We start from the raw sequence: 13,686 nt of genomic DNA on the forward strand, positions 1-13,686 counted from the left end.
TCATGACTGCAGGTTTTACTTCTGATTTTAGTTCTGGGTTGATTTCTGAAGACAAAATAAATCTATTTCTACGTTAGATTTTAGTTTGATTTCCTTCCAATGCATTGCACTAGTCACCTGCACCCAAATCCGTCTATTAAATATTGTACTTGAGCCTGATATTTGAAGGTGCAAAGCACAGGCCAGTCTGGGTCAGCCTGTTGTCAGATATTTATCTTTCCCTGTGGGGTGATGCTTTGTTTCCACTCAGTATTTCCCTGTTGGGCCCAGCTTGAGATCAGGACCTCATTTATTGTGGGAATATTTTTGTGCTTTTAATAGGAACTTATAATGACACAATTGGGTACATGATCAGAATTTATAAATGGAAAAGAATATGGCAATAAACCTGATGTTAGTTATAGAATATGATTCCTGCATTGTAGGAAATAGTTAGGAATGCAGTACATCTGTCAATATTTTGTGAGGAATGAAGGTGGTGTAGTAATCTCCAAAGTCATGCTGTTAAAATTGTTGCATTGTGAGACAGCATGTTCCCAATATTTTGGGCTGGCCTTTATTCCTGTTGATGTGGCGCAGTAATATATAGAGCATGCTGCTGTAATAGACATTTAGTAATGGTTGTAATGTGATTATATCTTCACTGCAAAATCTCTTTCACTTTCTGATTACATCAGTGTTTGCAACGCTAGAAATGCAGCTCCGTCAAAATGCAAAATAATCACAGCACAAAATCAGCAGCATTAGACGAAGCAAACTTTAATGTGGGACGTAAATATTTTATTGTCCAAAGGGCCACCTGTGAAATCTATCATTGAAATGTATTATCCCTTGCTCTATCTATAAGTGAAAATAAATAAATAACAATAATACTGTGATGTGCAGTTCATTTACACTTTTAATTTTGCTGTGCAGTGTTTTGTTATAGATAATATGTTGAAGTGTAATTTTGAAAGGCACAATGGTAACTTGTATAAATAATATTATCGTGGCTGGGATATGATGTGATTCAAACAATGGGAATTAAGCTAACTATAAATTTTTATTTTCAATGAATTAACAAGCTGGAAAAGCTCAATAAGGATGTGCTAAAGAGTATGTCTTCCCTTTCTGTAAATTCTGGCTGATGTTCTGGAGGAGGTTAATCCCCATTAAGTATGAGAAACCCTTTCTGCTTTGCTCTGTGCTCGTGGTACAATGTGTCACTGTGGGGACAGACTGCAGCACTTACCCCAACTTGTCCCTTGGAAGCAAATTTCCTTTCCTGCTGACTTAAAATGTGCCACTTGTGGGAGAATTCACTGAGATAACTCTGGCCTGTCCATGCACTCCCCAGTTTGGCATTCAGCAGCACATAGATCAGGAGCTATATCACTACAAAGGAGATAAATAAAGATAAAGACAAAAGTTCACAAAAATGCTACATATGAAGTAACAGTGTTGATGTTGCTGTATACGTTCTGTTTGTACTTGCCAATCACATCTTAAAATATTAATGTTTGTGTTTGAATTGCTATTTGTTTATATCTGATTTGGGGAAAAAATGAGGTGCTGTTCATTCTTCTTATTTCTTGTTCTTATTCAAGAATATGAATATCTTGCTTCAAGCAGGAGAAGTTTGAAAGCGACTGCTAAACTGAAGGATTTTGATCCGGTTTACTGCTTACGTACAACCACTGTCTGTGAACTGGTGGTATTCCCCTGGACCAAAGTACAAAACACAGAGGGTGTTTGCTGAAAGGATAGAAAGGAACTAAAGAGAAGTCTGCACAAGTCCCATCCTGCTGCACCACGCACGTTTGACCTCTGCACTTTGAAGTGTGGACCTTTTCACTTTTCTTATCAAAAGAGTCATTTGAAAGGAAAAGGACACAGTTCTCTCTCCTACTGCTAGAAGACAACATCAGGTAAGAATCAGGAATTCTCACTTCAATAATGTAGTTTATCCCTTGGGATTCTTTTCCTTCATAAATATTGAGTGAATTGATCATGTATAGAATAGTTTCTGATGTGTGGAGCATTTAAGCAAACCATTGCCCTATAAAATATATTGGCTATGGCTTACTTAACAACTTCAGATGTGTTAAACATGCCTGTAACTAGTCTCTAATGGTATTCAGAACTGTACCCTGTAATTAGCATTTTTGCTTCAGTAGAAAATAAGACACAGTGACTGGGTCTACAGTTGTTAAAATAAATAGCTCCAAGGTTGTGATTAGACAATTCATTTCCTGCTCAGGTATTAATATGTTGTCACACAAGTTCTGATTGGTTCGTTTGAAAAAATCATAGTTGTATTCTTTAATCATTTTTCTCAATGCCAGGCAGCCTGACCCTTGGCTGACTTAATGCAAGGTGACTGCATGTGTATAAACACACGTTCTCCCAATGTTGTGCTATTGGAGACCAGGCAGATAATTGTGAAATGGAATATCGACTGCTTTATATTGGCCAAGATCTTCCAAACACTGGCCGAGGGGAAAACTGATCACATTCAAAGCTGCAGCCTGACCTTTTTACAAGTTAACCTTCCTGTCCTAGCTGCAGCATGGCTCCATCATTGAAGTGACTTAGGAGATCATAATGACATGGCACAGATTTAGCTCTCCACTTTGCAGGCTTAAGAACTTAAGACTAATGGTCCTTGGAGTCTTCCTTCAGTTTAGCGACTGTGACCGATTTTGATTCTACAGGCTAAATGCTTTCAATTCTAGCATCCCCACTCATGTCAACCCTGTTGACCCAATATTGCTCACCCCAGTACTGCACTTGTGACACAATGAACCATTCCCAACAATGGACACCCCTCTTCCTCAATCCAACATGTCACAAACCCCACCCCCATCGACACCACCAGCGCCAGCATGCACCTCACCTCAGTGTTGGAGGGAGGCTTAAGGTGTTCCATGTCAGGAAGATCAGTGTTGGCAAAGGGTGAACTGCATCAGGACTGGGGCGAACAGTGTCGGGAGGGGATGAACAATGTCAGGAGGGTGTGAGCAATGATGCCGGGTGTAAACAGTATCAGGAGGGGGCGAGCAAAATTTAGGTTGAGGGAGGGGATACACAGTGTCAGGAATGAGGAAGTGGGTGAGGGTTTGTGAAAATGCCTTGACACTTTAAAAGAATATATTCCAAGCAGGCTTTCCAAGCACTGGGCACACAGACCGAATTTACAAGCTGACATGTCTAGACAGGAACATCAACAAGGGATCCCAGGTTCAGGGTTCCACTGTAAATCAGCTCCCCAGAATATCAAATGCTTTCTTAGCCCTCAAGTCCAGGGAATGTCTCAGCTTTCACAATATCGTGATCAGAGGATCTGGGCTTATATTTCTTTTTCTTGAACACTTTGAACACTCTGCCCCTTGCTGGATCTCAAGAAGCAGGTATTAATTGGCAGCTGATTTTCAATCTAACCGTGAGTTTGGCAATTTGAGATATGATGTAAGACTCTAAACATGTCACCAGATTTCAACACACCCTATCCTCCACAGATTAGGGTATAAAGGAACATTCCCAACCCAAGGATAAAAACCAATGGGCTTCAGTTACGCATTTTAAAGTTCTAAATTATTCTGCATTGTGACTTTCTGCAGGATGGTAGCATTTCTGCAGTTTTCTGTAATTGTTGGTGCATTTTTATACCAACTGTATTCACTTATGTGCAGAAAGTTAGAGTGAAGAAGAGATACAATAAATTTCAGATACATAAAGATGCAAAATAAATTCAAATTATTATATAGTAATGTGAGATCTATATTTTTGTGGGTGAAGAGCAACAGCCTTTATTGAACATAACTGCATCCGAAGGATAATAGGAGAGGGCTGCAGTATTATGTGGTGCCCTGCAGACTTAAGCTTGAGTTCTATATGATCTTACATTACTGTGAAATACTTTGCTTAGCACATGCTCAGTAGCTGTACCCAGAATAAAGGTATAACTCTCTTTACTCTGAGCATCTCACTAAGCTCTTTTCTTACTATCCTGTTTTACCCTTAACATTGAACCATGAATTTATGACACTATGAATCCTGTTCTGTACTCACTCATCCACCCAGCAATTCGATTGTGCTTGAACAACTTAACTCCAGCAGTATTCTCAGTTTGTTTTTAGTTCATTCTTCTGAATTGGATGTCAAGGGCTTGGTCAGCATTCATAGCCCTTGACATGTTTGTAAGTTGTATTCATGAACCGCTACAGCCCTTGGGATGTTGGGCCGCCTATTGTATTGATGGAAAAGGAGTTCCAGGACTCTGAGAAGATTTGTAGCTCGGGTGCTCGTTGTGGTTCTGTTCACCGAGCTGGAAATTTGTGTTGCAGACGTTTCGTCCCCTGTCTAGATGACATCCTCAGTGCTTGGGAGCCTCCTGTGAAGCGCTTCTGTGATCTTTCCTCCAGCATTTGTAGTCGTTTGAATCTGCCACTTCCAGTTGTCAGTTCCAGCTGTCTGTTGCAGTGGTCGGTATATTGGGTCCAGGTCCCGCCCAGGGACAACACTACTATTATCGGACAAGCCAAACCGAGAACAGCCAGGGAATTCCTAGAGGCATGGCACTCATCCACTGATTCAATCAACAAGCACATCAACCTGGATCCAATATATCGGCCACTGCAGCGGACAGCTGGAACTGACAACCGGAAGCAACACCTATACAATATATTCGCCAAAAACGGATACCCGCGCAATTTCATCAACGTTGTCCTAAGGGAAAGACAACGGAATGAGGACATGCCGCAACCCAAAGGACTAGCCACACTACCATACATTAAGAGCATTTCCGAACTGACAGCCAGACTACTGCGACCACTAGGACTCATAACAGCACATAAACCAACAGCCACTCTCAGACAACAACTCACCAGAACGAAGGACCCAATACCCAAAATAAGCAAAACCAATGTCGTGTACAAAATCCCATGCAAGGACTGCACAAAACACTACATAGGACAAACAGGAAGACAGCTAACGATCACCGTCCATGAACACCAACTAGCCATGAAACGACATGACCAGCTATCCTTCATAGCCACACACGCAGATGACAAGCAACATGAATTCGACTGGGACAACACTACTATTATAGGACACAGAACAGCCAGGGAATTCCTAGAGACATGGCACTCATCCACAGATTCAATCAATAAGCACATTGACCTGGACCCAATATACCGACCATTGCAGTAGACAGCTGGAACTGACAACCGGAAGCGGCAGATTCAAACCACTACAAATGCCGGAGGAAAGATCACAGAAGCGCTTCACAGGAGGCTCCCAAGCACTGAGGATGCCACCTAGACAGGGGACGAAACGTCTGCAACACAAATTCCTAGCTCGGCGAACAGAACCACAACAATGAGTTCCAGGATTTTGACTCCATAACAAAGAAGGAACAGTGTTACGATATAGTTCCAAGTCTGAATGGTGTACGGTTTGGAAGAAACTTGCAGTTGATGGTGTTCCTGTGCATCTTCTCATTCTGTGCTCTGGTGAGTAGAGTCTAGGGTTTGGAAAATGCTGTTGGAGAAATAGGGTATGTTGCTTCAGTTCATCTTTTAGACAATACTCTTTGCTGTCACTGTGCACCAGTCGGGAAGGGAATGAATGTTAAAGATGGTGAATGGGGTACCTATCAAGTGGGCTGCTTTGTGCTGCTGTCAAACTTCTTGAGCGTTTCAGAGCTGCATTCTTTCAGCCAAGTGAGGCGTATTCTGTCACACTTATGACTTGAGCCTTCTATATGGCGGACAGGTACTAAGAAGACAGGAGGTGAGTTACTAACTGCAGAATTCCTCGCCTCTGACCTGCTTTTACAGCAACTGTAATTATATTGCTGATCCTGTTTGGTTTTATTGAATGATAACCGCATTATGTGAACAGTGGGGGATTCAGCAATGGTAATATCACTGAATGTCAATGACAACTGATTAAAATCTCACTTATTGGAGACTACCATTGTCTGGTATTAAGTGATGCAACTGTTACTTAGCAGCCCAAGCCTAGATATTATCCAGAGCTTACTGCATATGGATTTGGACTGCTTCAGTATCTGGTGAGTCACGAATGGTGGTGAACATTATGCAGTCATCAGCAAATATTGCAGTTCTGACCTAATGGTGGAGGAAAGACCATTGTTGAGGTGTGGGCCTAAGTCACTACAATAAGGAACTCCTGAAGCAATATACAGCCAGTGAAATGATGGTCTACCAACAAACACAACCACCTTCTTTTGGGCCAGGTATGACTCCAAGCAGCTGAGAATTACCCGCTTGATTTCCACTAACTCCAATTATGCTGGTGCTTCTTGATGCCACTCTCCCTCAAATGGTTGCCTTGATGTTAAGGGCATAGGTGAGGACTGAAGATGCTGGAGTCAAGATTAGAGTAATGCTGGAAAAGCACAGCAGGTCAGGCAGCATCGAAGGAGCAGGAAAATCAACATTTCGGGCAGGAGCCCTTCACCAGGAATGAGGCTGGAAGCCTCGGGGATGGAGAGATAAATGGGAGGGGGTAGGAATGGGGAAGCCAACAAAGAGACAGGCATAGCTGGGGCCCTTGCAGGTGCCCATAGCTACCCCTTTTGTCTGGAGGAAGTGGGAGGATTTGAAAGAGAAATTGTTGAGGGTGAGGACCAGTTCAGCCAAACGAGTGAGAGTGTCAGTGGAAGGGTACTAGTGGGGACATCGGGAGAGGAAAAAATGGAAGGTTTGGAGACCCTGGTCATGGTAGATGGAGGTGTAGAGGGATTGGATGGCCATGGTGAAGATGAGGAATTGGGGCCGGGGAAATGGAAGTCTTGGAGGAGGTGGACGGCGTGTGTGGTGTCCCGAACGTGTATTGGGAGTTCATGGACAGAGGGGGATAGGACAGTATCGAGATAGGTGGAGATGAGTTCGGTGGGGCAGGAGCAGGCTGAGACGATGGGTTTGCTGGGGTATTAGGCTTGTGGATCTTGGCAAGGAGGTAGAATTGGGCGGTGCAGGGTTCCCGAACTATGAGGTTGGAAGCTGTGGGTGGGAGATCTCCTGAGGTGATGAGGTTGTGTATGGTCTGGGTGATGATGACTTGGTGATGGGGGGTGAGGTCATGGTTGAGGGGCGCTAGGAGGAGGTGTCTTCGAGTTGGCGCCTGGCTTCAGCAGTGTAGAGATTGGTGCGCCAAACCACCACTGCACCCTCTTTATCTGCTGGCTTGATGGTAAGGTTGAGATTGGAGCAGAGAGAGTGGAGGACTGTGCGTTGTGAGGGTGAGAAGTTGGAGTGGGGGAGGGGGGTAGACAGGTTGAGGCAGTTAATGTTCCAGTGGCAGTTGGAAATGAAGAGATTGAGTGCCGAAAATAGACCGGCACGGGTGTCCAGGTGGATGGAGTGTGTTGGAGGTGTGTGAAGGTGTCCTCGGAGGGTTAGAGAGAGTCCTGATTGAAAAAGTAAGCTCAAAGGTGGACACGGAATAAGTGTTCAAAGTCACGATGCGTATTGAATACGTTGAAGCATGGACAGAGAGGGATAAAGGTAAGACCTTTGCTGAGGACTGATTGTTCATCTTCAGTGAGGGGGAGTTCTGGGGGGATAGTGAAACCTTGGCTGAAAATGTGTTGCTGGAACAGCGCAGCATCCAAGGAACAGGAGAATCGACGTTTCCTCATTCCTGAAGAAGGGCTTATGCCCGAAACGTCGATTCTCCTGTTCCTTGGATGCTGCCTGACCTGCTGCGCTGTTCCAGCAACACATTTTCAGCTCTGATCTCCAACATCTGCAGTCCTCACTTTCTCCTCGGATAGTGAAACCTTGGCAGGACTGGGAGCTAGGACCTGGTATAGGTGTGGAGTTGGGGGTGGGATGCAGAGCCTCTAACTGGAGTGGGCATGGTGGTAGGGGGAATGGGGTGGAGTCATTTGCAGAGGTGATGTTCCCCTAGGGGTTCTGGGGTGCCGGGGATGGTGACAGTGGGATCTGTGGGGAGGCGTGCTGGCAGTGTGCAGGAGAGTAGCGTTAGTGGGAGGTGGAAGTGACGATGACAGCAGTTAGGGGAGCGGAAATCGCGGAACACATGACGTCAGTGATGACGTATGGGGTGGAAGTGACGAAACGTGTGGTGCAGGTGAAGTCTTTAGGGGCGGAAGTTGCTGTGGAAGCGGCTGCGATGGGGGCGGCAGTCACGGAATGTGTGGTATTGGTAGTGACTCCCTTCTCCTCAGCCCCACCCCCTCCCATTTATCTCTCCACCCCCGAGGCTTCCAGCCTCATTCCTGATGAAGGGCTCCTGGCCGAAACGTCGATTTTCCTGCTCCTTGGGTGCTGCCTGACCTGCTGTGCTTTTCCAGCATGAAACTAATCTTGATGTTAAGGGCAACCACTCTTACCTCCCTCTAGAGTTCAGCATTTTTTGATCATGTTTAGACCAAGGCTGGAATGAAAACAGGAATTAAGTGGCCCTAGTGGAACCCAAATGGAATGACAGTGAGCAGATATTGATCAGCGAACGATACCTGATAACACTGTTGAAGATACCTTCAGTCACTTTGCTGTTAACCAAGAATTGATTTATACAGTGGTAATTAGTTGGATTAGATTTTTCCTGTCTTTTGTGGATGTACAGTTTTTCACATTACTAGGTAAATGCCAGTACATATCTGTACTGGAACAGCTTGGCTCGTTCTGGTGCATGTCTGCAATATTATAGCCAGAATGTTGTCAAAGCCCACAGCCTTTGCGGTATCTTATGCTTTCAGCCATTTTATGATTTTACATGGAGTGATTTGAATTAGCGGAAGACTGTTATCAATGACGTTGGAGATCCTTGGGGGGTTTTCTTAGAACAAACAACACAGAACATAGAACATAGAACAATACAGTGCAGAATGGGCCCTTTAGCTCTCGATGTTGAGCTGACCTGTGAACTAATCTAAGCCCATCATCCTACACTACCCTACATCATCCATATGCTTATCCAATAACTGTTTAAATGCCCCTAATGTGGCTGAGTTAACTACATTGGCAGGCAGGGCATTCCACGCCCGTGCCACTTGCTGACTAAAGAACCTGTCTCTGACATCTGTCTTAAATCTATCACCCCTCAATTTGCAGCTATGCCCCCTCGCACAAGCAGACGTCATCATCCTAGGAAAAAAACTCTCACTGTCCACACTATCTAATCCTCTGATCATCTTCTATGTCTCTATTAAATCCCCTCTTAGCCTTCTTCTCTCCAATGAAAACAGATCCAAGTCCCTCAGCCTTTCCTCAAAAGACCTTCACTCCAGACCAGGCAACATCCTGGTAAATCTTCTCTGCATCTTTGCCAATGCTTCCACATCCTTCCTGTAATGGGGCAATCAGACCCGCACACAGTATTCCAAGTGAGGCTGCACTAGCATTTGGTACTGTTGCAGCATGCTATCACGGCTCCGGAACTCAATCCCTTTGCCAATAAAACCTAACATACCGTATGCCTTTTTAACAGCACTATCAACCTGAGTGGCAACTTTCAGGGATCTATGTACTTGACACCAAGATCCCTCTGCACATCCACACTACCAAGAATCTTTCCATTGACCCAATATTCTGCCTTCCTGTTATTTTCCCAAAGTGAATCACCTCACATTTATCTGCATTGAACTCCATTTGCCACCTTTCAGCCCAATTCTGCAGTTTATCCAAATCCTCCTGCAACCTGCAACATTCTTCCACACTATCCACCACTCCATCGACTTTAGTGTCATCTGCAAACTTACTAATCTATCCATCTATGCCTGTGTCCAAGTTGTTTATAAAAATGACAAACAGCAGTGGTTCTAAAACAGAACCTCGTGGCACACCACTAGTAACCGGACTCCAGGCTGAATATTTTCCATCAACCACCACTCATTGCCTTCTTACAGAAAGCCAGTTTCTATTCCAAACTGCAAAATCACCTTGAATCCCACGCCTCTGCATTTTCTCCAATAGCCTACCATGTGGAATCTTATCAAAGGCTTTACTGAAGTCCAGTACACCACATCAACTTATCCTCATCCACATGCTTGGTCACCTTCTCAAAAAACTCAATAAGGTTTGTGAGACATGACCTGCCCTTGACGAATCCATGTTTAGTATTTCCAATCAAATGGTTGCTTGCTAGATGATTATAATCCTATCTCTTATAATCCTTCCCAAGACTTTTCCTTCAACATATATACTGGTCTATAATTGCCTGGGTCATCTCCACTTCCTTTCTTGAACAAGGGCACAACATTTGCAATCCTGCAGTCCTCTGGTACTAAACCTGTCAACGATAATCACTCAAAGATCGAGGCCAAAGTCTCTGTCATCTCCTCCCTGGCCTCCCAGAGAATTCTCAGAAAAATCCCATCCGGCCCAGAGGACTTATCTACTTTCACACCTTCTAGAATTGATAACACCTCTTCCTGACTAACCTCAATCCTTTCTAATCTAATATCCCGTGTCTCAGTCTTCTCCTTTCCAATATTCTCCTTATCCTGAGTGAAAACAGATGAGAAATATTCAGTTAGTACCTCTCAAATCTCCACAGGGTCCACACACAACTTCCGACTTCGGTCTTTGACTGGCCCTATTCCTACCCTAGTCATCCTTTTATTCCTCACATATCTATAGAAAGCTTTAGGGTTCTCTTTTATTCTACCTGCTAAAGACTGCTCATGTCTCCTCCTTGCTCTTCTTAACTCTCTCTTTACATCTTTCCTCGTTACTCTGTAACTCTCCATCACCTCATCTGAACTATCTCACCTCAACGTCACATAAGTCTCTCTCTTCCGCTTAACAAGAGATACAATTTCTTTAGTAAACCACAGTTCCCTTACCTTATCACTTCCTCCCTGCTTGACAGACATACCTATTAAACATGCAATATCTGTTCCTTAAACCAGCTGTGCATTTTGATTGACCTTATCCCCAACATTTTGCTACCCCATTCTATGCCTCCTAAATCTTGAATAACCACATTATAATTGCCCTTCCCCATTCTATAACTCTTGCCCTGTGGCATGTACCTATCCCTTTCCATCACTGAACTAAACGTAACCGAATTGTGGTCACCCTCTCCAAAGTGCTCACCTACCACTAAATCAAACACCTGGCCTGGTTCACCAGATCCATTGTTGCCTCCCTTCTTGTCGGCCCTTCGACATACTGTGTCAGGAAACTCTTCTGCACACATTGGATAAAAACTGATTCATCAGACGTACCAGAGTTATAGCATTTCCAGTCAACATTGGGGAAGTTAAAGTCTCCAATAATAACCACCCTGTTCCTTTCACTCCTACCCAGAATCAATTTGTCAATCCTCTTCTCCACATCCCTGGAACTTTGCGGGTGCCTATAAAAAACTCCAAGCAGTGTGACCTCTCCTCTCCTGTTTCTAACCTCAGTCCATACCACCTCAGTGGACAAGTCCTCGTCAAAAGTTCTTTCAGCCACCGTTATACTGTCCTTGACTAACAAGACCACACCTCCCCCTCTTTTACCACCTTTCCTGATCTTAATGAAAGATCTAAACCCTGGAACCTGCAACATCCATTCCTACACTTTCTCAATCCATGTCTCAGAAATGGCCACCACATTGAAGTCCCAGATACCCATTCATGCTGCCAGCTCACCTAACTTATTCCAGATATTCCTGGTGTTGAAGTAGACACACTTCAAACCAGCTTGCTGTCTGCCAGCACACTCCTGTGACCATGAAATCCTGCCCATGTCCTCCCTACTCTCATCCTCCTGTGTATTGGGACAACAACACAGGTTCCCATTCCCCTGATGAGCTGGAAGGCTTAACTTAACTTGGCAGGGGGCGTAAGAGTGAGATTTATAGAGAAGGTTCAGCAGGAGGAGATGAAAGCCAAAATTAGAAGACACAGCAAGGACAAGTAATCAAGACTTAGAACCTAAAGGCTGGTCAGTGAGTTTAGCAAGGTTGAATGGTATTTGTTTTAATGCAAGGAGTCTGATGAACAAGGCAGAATGGAAAACATTTAGTTGGTCGAATCAAAATGAGTTGAGGGGCGCAAATTAATAAATAGGGGTATGATGTAATTGCTATCACTGAAACATGGTTAAAAGGGGCAGGATTGGCAGCTCAACATTCCAGCATATAAGGTGTTCAGGCAAAACAGTGAAGGAGGTAAAAGAGCTGGGAATGTTGCAGTATTAATCAATAACAGCAGTTAGTAGGGATGACACCTTAGCAGGCTTCTGAGATGAAGCCTGTGGGTAGAACTTAAAAACTGAACAGGAGCAATCACATTGCTGGAAATGCACTATTGACCCCCAAACAGTCTGAGAGAAATAGAAGATCAAACCTGTGGGCAAATTTCAAAAGTGTAAAAGTAATAGTGTAGTGGTAGTAGTAGATTTAAACTTCCACAACATTAACTGGGTAGTCATAATGTGAAAGGTTTAGAGGGAGAGGAATTCCTAAAATGCGTCCAGGAAAGCTTTTTAAACCAATATTTAAAGGTCCAAGAGAGACAAGTCAGTCATGGACTTAGTTTTTGGTCATGAAGCTGAGTAAATGGTTGAAGTATCATTGAGAAATAATTTTTCAGACAGCGATCGTGGATCCTTTAGATTCAGGGTTGCAATGGAAAAGGGTAAGGATAGACCCAAAATCAGAGTTCCCAACTTCAGGGAGGGTGACTGTATTAAGGTCAGGTATGATTTGATCAGAATGGACTAGGAGAAGTTACTTTTAGGAAAATATCTATCAGACCCAATAAAGACAAAGGGCTAACAAATCCTGTGATCTCTAGATATCAAGGCATTTAAAGGATTGGATAAAGGGATAAAGGGAAGCTAATGGTAAATACCGATAGTTCAAAATATCAGAAGCCCTACCGGCATCCAGAATGTACAAGGGCAAACCTAAAAGGGATGGGGGGAAAGAGGTGAGACGGGGGAGGTGGTTGGGCGGTGGGGGGGTGCATGAAAGAATATTGGCAGGTAAAATTAAGGAAAATCTTAAGTTATTTTGCAAGTGCAATAAGAATAAAAGGATGATGAGGAGAAGAATAAGGTCCATTTAGGAAAGCAGTAGTAATTTGTGTGAGACACCAAAGGTTGTAGGTAGAGTTTGAATTGAACATTTTGTGTTCTCGTTCACAACTGAGAGGAACTATATGGATATAGAGAAGGACTATGGTAGATTTAAAGAAATTTGCATATACAGAGAGGGAATTCGGAGTAATCTGGCAGGCATAAAAGTAAATAACTCTCCAGGGCTGAGTGAAATGGATCCCAAACTGTTAGGTGAGGCAAAGGAGGAAAAAGCACAGGTGCTGGCAATGCCTCTCTCATCACAGGAGACTTACCAGAGGACTGGAGGACAGCCAATGTTGTACTGTTAGCCAAAAAGAGATCAAGGCATAGATCAGTGAACTACAGGCCAGTCAGTCTAACCTCAGTGGTGTGGCAACTATTGGAGATGGAAATGTGTTGCTGGAAAAGCGCAGCAGGTCAGACAGCATCTAGGGAACAGGAGAATCGACGTTTCGGGCATTAGCCCTTCTTCAGGAATGAGGAAAGTTTGTCCAGCAGGCTAAGATAAAAGATAGGGAGGAGGGACTTGGGGGAGGGGCGTCGGAAATGTGATAGGTGGAAAAAGGTCAAGGTGAGGGTGATAGGACAGATTGGGGTGGGGGCGGAGAGGTCGGGAAGAAGATTGCAGGTTAGG

The 13,686-nt window shown here is 43.9% G+C and overlaps 1 protein-coding gene across 1 annotated transcript in view; it reads left to right on the forward strand.

Annotated features, from left to right (window-relative positions):
* Positions 1–1,751: 1,751 nt before the first annotated feature.
* Positions 1,752–13,686, forward strand: part of zfhx3b (zinc finger homeobox 3b) — a 541,496-nt gene continuing 529,561 nt past the window's right edge. The window contains exon 1 of the mRNA XM_043706688.1: positions 1,752–1,907. The gene's annotated coding sequence lies outside the window, so the exon portion shown is untranslated. The remainder of the gene's footprint in view (positions 1,908–13,686) is intronic.

The sequence above is a fragment of the Chiloscyllium plagiosum genome, chromosome 17, assembly GCF_004010195.1.
Source record: "Chiloscyllium plagiosum isolate BGI_BamShark_2017 chromosome 17, ASM401019v2, whole genome shotgun sequence".
NCBI lineage: Eukaryota > Metazoa > Chordata > Chondrichthyes > Orectolobiformes > Hemiscylliidae > Chiloscyllium > Chiloscyllium plagiosum.